Genomic DNA, 6,000 nt, shown 5'->3' with positions numbered 1-6,000 from the left:
GGGCATCTTTATTTTCCAGTGAAATAACCGCTGGAGCCCCTGAGTGATCCCCCCCTCTTCTGAGCAGAGTTTTCTGCTCTCTGTTCTGATGTGCTTCAGTCACCCACAGTAGAATCCTGTGTCCTAATCCTCTGCTTAAGTGGTCCTGGTGCCAGGAAAAACATCGTGTGAAGGCTATTACCACTCCACTGACTAGTTATTCTAAGGGCAGTTCATTCCGTCCCTACCCCATGTAACCGTTGCTCCCATATGGCATCCCCGTTAACCAGAAGAAACCCTCCTCTCCCCGCACAAAGAAGGCCTTGACCAAGAGGGAGAGAGAGGAGGGGTGGGGGTGCAACACGTGGCCAGAACAAGCTGTGGTGTGGAGAATTCTCTTCTGAAAAGACATCCCTTCAGGCACGAGTCACAAAATAAACAGAGACAGGGCAAAACCACTAAGAAGAGAAAAACGGGAAAGCCAGAATGTTGAGGACAGGGTAAAAAGAGCGTTTTAAATGAGACCAGACTCAAAAACAAAGACTTCCTCCTTTACCCTGCCTGTTTTTCCACCCGTCACCTCCAACCCTCAAATTTTTTTAAAAAGCCATTTTAAAAAAAACGATCAACTTTTTCCATCTGAGACAAAAGTTGTTAAACGGAAAGAGAAAATGTGGCAGAGGATTTGAGGTGTCAAATATCTGAAGCTGACGGGTTGACCTTAGCATCTCCAGTTTCATCCAAAGAGAAACCACCAGCCCCACAGCCGCACCCAAGAATCAACAACTGGGAAACTATATAATTGCCCATAAAACTTGAAAAGCCAACATGGATTTAAAAAGAAGAAAGAAAAGAGAATGATCCTCTTTAAATAAGGCAACAGCTAAGAGTAACAAAGACACACGGGTTGCCTGGGGAGAGGGAGGTGAGGCAACTCCAGAATCAGAGAGCCCTGGGACCACATCTGGACACGGCCGCCGAGCAGCGGGTGACCTTGAGCAAGTCCTTCCCCTCTCAGTGCCTCGGCTTCTTCATCTGTATAAGGAGGGTGGTAAAATTAGCCACTACCTCGAGGGCTGCTGGGAAGATCCATGCCTGGTGCCGTGTTGGACACGTGCCATAGAGGTTCACTATTACTCTTTATAATAAATATAATCATACGATGGCTTGTGTGATCCTTAGGACATGATTATGAGTAAGGAAAACCAAAGTTGTCCCCAAAGCTTAAGCAGCACAGGTGACCACGGGAAAGCTGAAAAACGAAAGGAGGCCAGTTCTCAGGTCCCCAGATTCCAGAACGTGGGTGCCGTGGAGAGGAAGGTGTGGGGTGCCCTCCACCGCGAGAACGCTGAGTAGGAGAGAGGGAAGGAGAATTAGGGTGGAGGGTAAATGTAGTCCTGGTCCAGCGCTGCCTCGGTGCCAGCACCGGACTGAGCCACGCACGCACACGCGCGTGCACACACACACACACCCTCATTTAACCCTCTCAATGACTCCACAATGAGGCCGGCACTGATATCATTCCCACTTCACAGGAGACGAAGTCAAGATTTAGAGACACCCCGTGACTTGCTCAAGGTCACGGAGCGAGTATGTGCAGGAATCAGGATTTGAATGTGCGCGGGCTACAGGACCAGCTGTGCTGTCTTCCCATAACACAGCCATCTGCCCCCTCCTGGCCTCAGTTTCCTCATCTGTCAAATGGACTTTGCACTGCAGACCTCTGTAGCACTCACATTCCATGGTTCTCAAGATGGTGAAAATGTCTTTCAGCCAATAACCCCGTCCTCCAGCCAGGGGAAAGAGAAGACAGGCATGGTAGGTCCTCTGCGCCCTTTCACAAGCATGAGTTTGTCTCTTGGGCTAATTACAAGTGAACCTGAATGGAGGGTTATACCGTCACCAGCACAACACAGGCGCCCCGGAGGGGTCATGCCGATGGGTCAGTCTACATCACTCCACACTGGGCCTCTGGAGCCAAGTGGGCAGGGGCGGGGGTCTCACCAGGAGGATGAAGGCCAGCGTGGAGCATATTGGGTCCTCGTTGCTGAGAAAAACCTGAAACCTGTGAAGGAAAACGAGAAAACCAGAGACACCTGTGAAACCGCACGTAAAACACTGACTAGTCTCAACGGGTTCTGCCTCCTTAAATAGGTGGATTGATTAGAGAAGCTTTGAGTTGTTTTACCGAGACAGCCCTGTACGTGTGCAAAATGGGACCCAGGTCTACAGGGTGACCCAGAATTAAGAATCTCTGGTCTTCAGAAACCAAAAACAGCAGTGTTGCCGCTGGAGCCCTTGATGAAGCGGTAAGTGCTTCAATAAGGAAAATCTGGCGTCCAGCAGCCGGAGAAGCAAATAGAGACCGATGAGAGACTAGCCATCCAGCTTCCAAGGCTGAAATTCCGCCAACGCCTTAAATTTAGCCGCAAGCACGGGGTGAGGGGGAAAGATTTGAAAGCCTTGCCTCCTGTCTCTTTGTCAGTCAGCCTCGCAGTACAGCCTTCTTTCCTCAAAAGCTGGGGTCAGCCTCGCAGTACAGCCTTCTTTCCTCAAAAGTTGGGGTCAGCCTCGCAGTACAGCCTTCTTTCCTCAAAAGTTGGGGTCAGCCTCACAGTACAGCTCTTTCTTTCCTCAAAAGTTGGGGTCAGCCTCTCAGTACAGCCTTCTTTCCTCAAAAGTTGGGGTCAGCCTCGCAATACAGCCTTCTTTCCTCAAAAGTTGGGGTCAGCCTCGCAGTACAGCCTTCTTTTCACAAAAGTGGGTCAAAATGTTGGTTTCTATGTGGGTGGTGAAGGGAGCACTTGCTGGGTAATACCTGGGTTCTACCGAAGGCCCTGCTTGTCCACAGTCCCCAGGAACCGAGAACCCCAAAAAATCTAAGCTGCTGGAACATATTCCCTCTGACTTGAAGACGTGATAAAAATAAAAAGATGTTTGAATAAGGAAAAGATAGAAAGGCCTCTATTTCCTGGATGAAGCTACCTAGCAGGGCTTGAGTACATTGTCTCAGTTATTCTTTGCGGCTAAGACAGGATGGGTAACCTGGTCTCCACTTCACAGATGGGGAAGCTAAAGTTCAGATGCCTGCAGACACACAGGGAGCAGGGACTAAAGCCAGGAGAGCAACTGCAGGCAGCCTGATTCCTTAGCCCCTCACTGAGCTCCACACCATCCTGGCTCTGAAAGAAGGGGATTCACGCTCTCAGAAGGTTGCATAACAGCTCAGCAGAGGCAGATAGGGGGTCCCCCTCAAAGCACTGGGAGAGAATGTGCAGAGTGCCGGTATTGACGACAGACATCCAGTGGGAGTGTCTGGCGTGCCCGGGACGCAGAGCACTATTGCAGGTAGAAATGACCACCAGGGCAGTCACACCCAGGTTGTGCCAGGGACAGGGCTGGGAGGGCAGGAGAGCTGGACACACACACTTCAAAATACAGTATATCAAACCTCCTCAACGTGGACTTCCCTAGAGAAAAGTATTTGCTGAAGGACCTTAGTTGTTATTATAGTCGTGGATTTCGTGATCAGAGTTGAAGTTCTTCCAGGTGGGAAAACAAAGCTTGGTGTTGGGTGCCCTGATAAGCCAGGAGTCCCAGAACCCTTGGGGGGAGGGGGCTGAGCCAGCAGGTAGCCTCTGCTCTCTTGTCCTCAGCTTTTCCAGATGCCATCCTGGCAGAAGGCTTCCTGGCAGAGTAGGAGTGGCCCCCTGGTGCTGTGTCACACAAACCAGCTTAGGAATCCCCCTGGCCTGGGGTCAGTTCTCTCCCCATGCCCTGACTGATTGACTCCATGATCTTGAACAAATCACTTCACCTGTCAGATCCTCAGCAGTAGTGGTCCTCACCAAACAGGTTTGTGGAGGGTTGGGTGAGATGACGCAGATACACCACTGAGCGTAGTGCCTGACCCGTGCCTGACCCAGAGTGGACACTGAGGAAAGCACGGCTCTTATTTTTATTGGAAGACACAAGAGCATTTTAGCACAGAAAATTATCAAGCCCATCACAGCCCCCCCAAAACAAGAACATCAAAAGCAGAGGCTTCAAGATCAGTGGGAGATGAGAAACTGCACTCCATTCAAATAAAAAAAACTCAGATGTGAGGCTAGGGTGGGACAAAAATGCTGACCCTAATGAACGTAATATTCCCAACCATCAAAAGGGAGCAACCTAGGCAAATGTTTCTGGGTGTCCACGAGAGCACAACAGGGACTGCTGAACACGCGGGAGAAAGGACACAAGCTCATGAGTGTCCCAAGTCTGCTGAAAGCCTCTTCAAGCGGCTGAACTCTCAGCTGCATGTCCTTACTTGAAAGAACACCACTTAGAAAGTCATCTGGGAAAGCCCTGGCCAGGAAAGGAAAGTCACTTGCCATGAATCAGAGAAGCAGCTCCTCTCCTCGGCCAAAGACTCCCCACTGCTCCTTTCCCCAATCAGTGAAAACCCAGCCTTGATCTGCAAGCCAAAATAAACTGCTTCCATTTGTGTGGCTGTCACCAATGATTGAGCAGAACCAGCACCTGAGTACCCTCGGGTACACTCCCCCAAGATGGGCTCCGAGGCCACCTTTAACTCTGCAAGGTAAACTCCCTGGGCTTCATCTTGGGAGAAGAACAAACCAGTGTTTTAAAAAGATCTTTCCATACTGACTCCTTCCCTGAAATAGGCAATGGCAGAAAGATGACAGGAGCTTAATAAAGGCACAGAAATGTGAGCCATGGAAAGGACCTAACCACCCAGAGGCACACCTGAGAGCCTTATGTAGGCAAAGCGGGAAGAAACTTCGGAATACTCAGTCCTATTTCCTTGTTTGAATTCCTATCTATTGCAGCGTAACAAACTGCCCCCCAAGTTTAACAGCTTAAGACAATAACAAATTTATTTCACACAATTTCTGTGGATCGGGAATTCAGGAGCACCTTCGCTGCATTGTTCAGTTTATCTGAGCACGAGACCCTCTGCCCCAGGCCACACCACCCCCACCCACCCCAAACCTACAATACAAAGCAGCGGTCCATCTCCCAAGAGCTTTCTCACAGTGCTTCGTTGTTTGTATGTTTGGTTGATTGGTTGCTGTTTTGTTTTGGTTTTCATCTTTTATTTCCTGTATCATGTTTTCCTCTATAATTTTTTCAGAATTCATCGGGGGTTGGGTTGCAGGCAGAGCTTGAAGCCTAATCTGCCATCTTGGAAGGATCTGGAAATCTCGTATAGAACTTTATACATACAGTAAAGACCCCATGGCCTCAACGACTCCAGAGATTGTCAATCAGAAAAGGCAGCAAAAGCACGGAATCACTTTTTTAATGACACATACATAACTTGAGTATTTTAATTTAAAAAAAACACAAATTCCTGAAATATTCTATTGCTACTAAGAGAGAAATCGGTTCACTTTTTATAGAAAAAAGAAAAAAGAGGAAGGAAGGAAGGAATGGAAAAAGGAAGGAAGGGCTAGAGCAATGTTATGTTTGGGCCAAAAGTTTTTTTTTTTTTAAATATGGATGTGCTGATTGGAGTTCCACTTTTCCTTTCTGGCATAAATCACATCTATTTTGCATTAGCTAAGATATCCTATCTCTATTTCTTTAGAATGGAATAAGATCTTAAAGATCTTTAAGTAATCTAATTGCAGAATCCTAAATTTTCGATAAATTTTTTCATCCCATGACAATTTTTTTAAACTTTTTTTTTTTAATTTTTAGTGGGGGGTAGGTAATTAGGTTTATTTATTTTATTTGCTTATTTGTTAGTGGAGGTACCGGGGATTGAACCCAAGACCTCATGCATGCTAAGCAGGCACTCTACCACTGAGCTATACCCTCCCCCTCCCACGACTACTTTAATGAGTTTCTTTAAGCATCTCATATTTTTTGAAACATTCTGTCTAATTTTCATAAAAAGAGCATGTTTCTGCATTCATGTTTCATGTTTTTAACATTTAAGGAATATTTTATTGGTACTAAATGGCATTAAGTATAATTGGCTGAATAGGTTTAGAAACAAACACAATTCCT

The sequence above is a fragment of the Camelus dromedarius genome, chromosome 11 (assembly GCF_036321535.1).
Source record: "Camelus dromedarius isolate mCamDro1 chromosome 11, mCamDro1.pat, whole genome shotgun sequence".
Lineage (NCBI taxonomy): Eukaryota > Metazoa > Chordata > Mammalia > Artiodactyla > Camelidae > Camelus > Camelus dromedarius.
The sequence above is the reverse complement of the archived record's forward strand: the minus strand, read 5'-3'. Positions refer to the sequence as shown.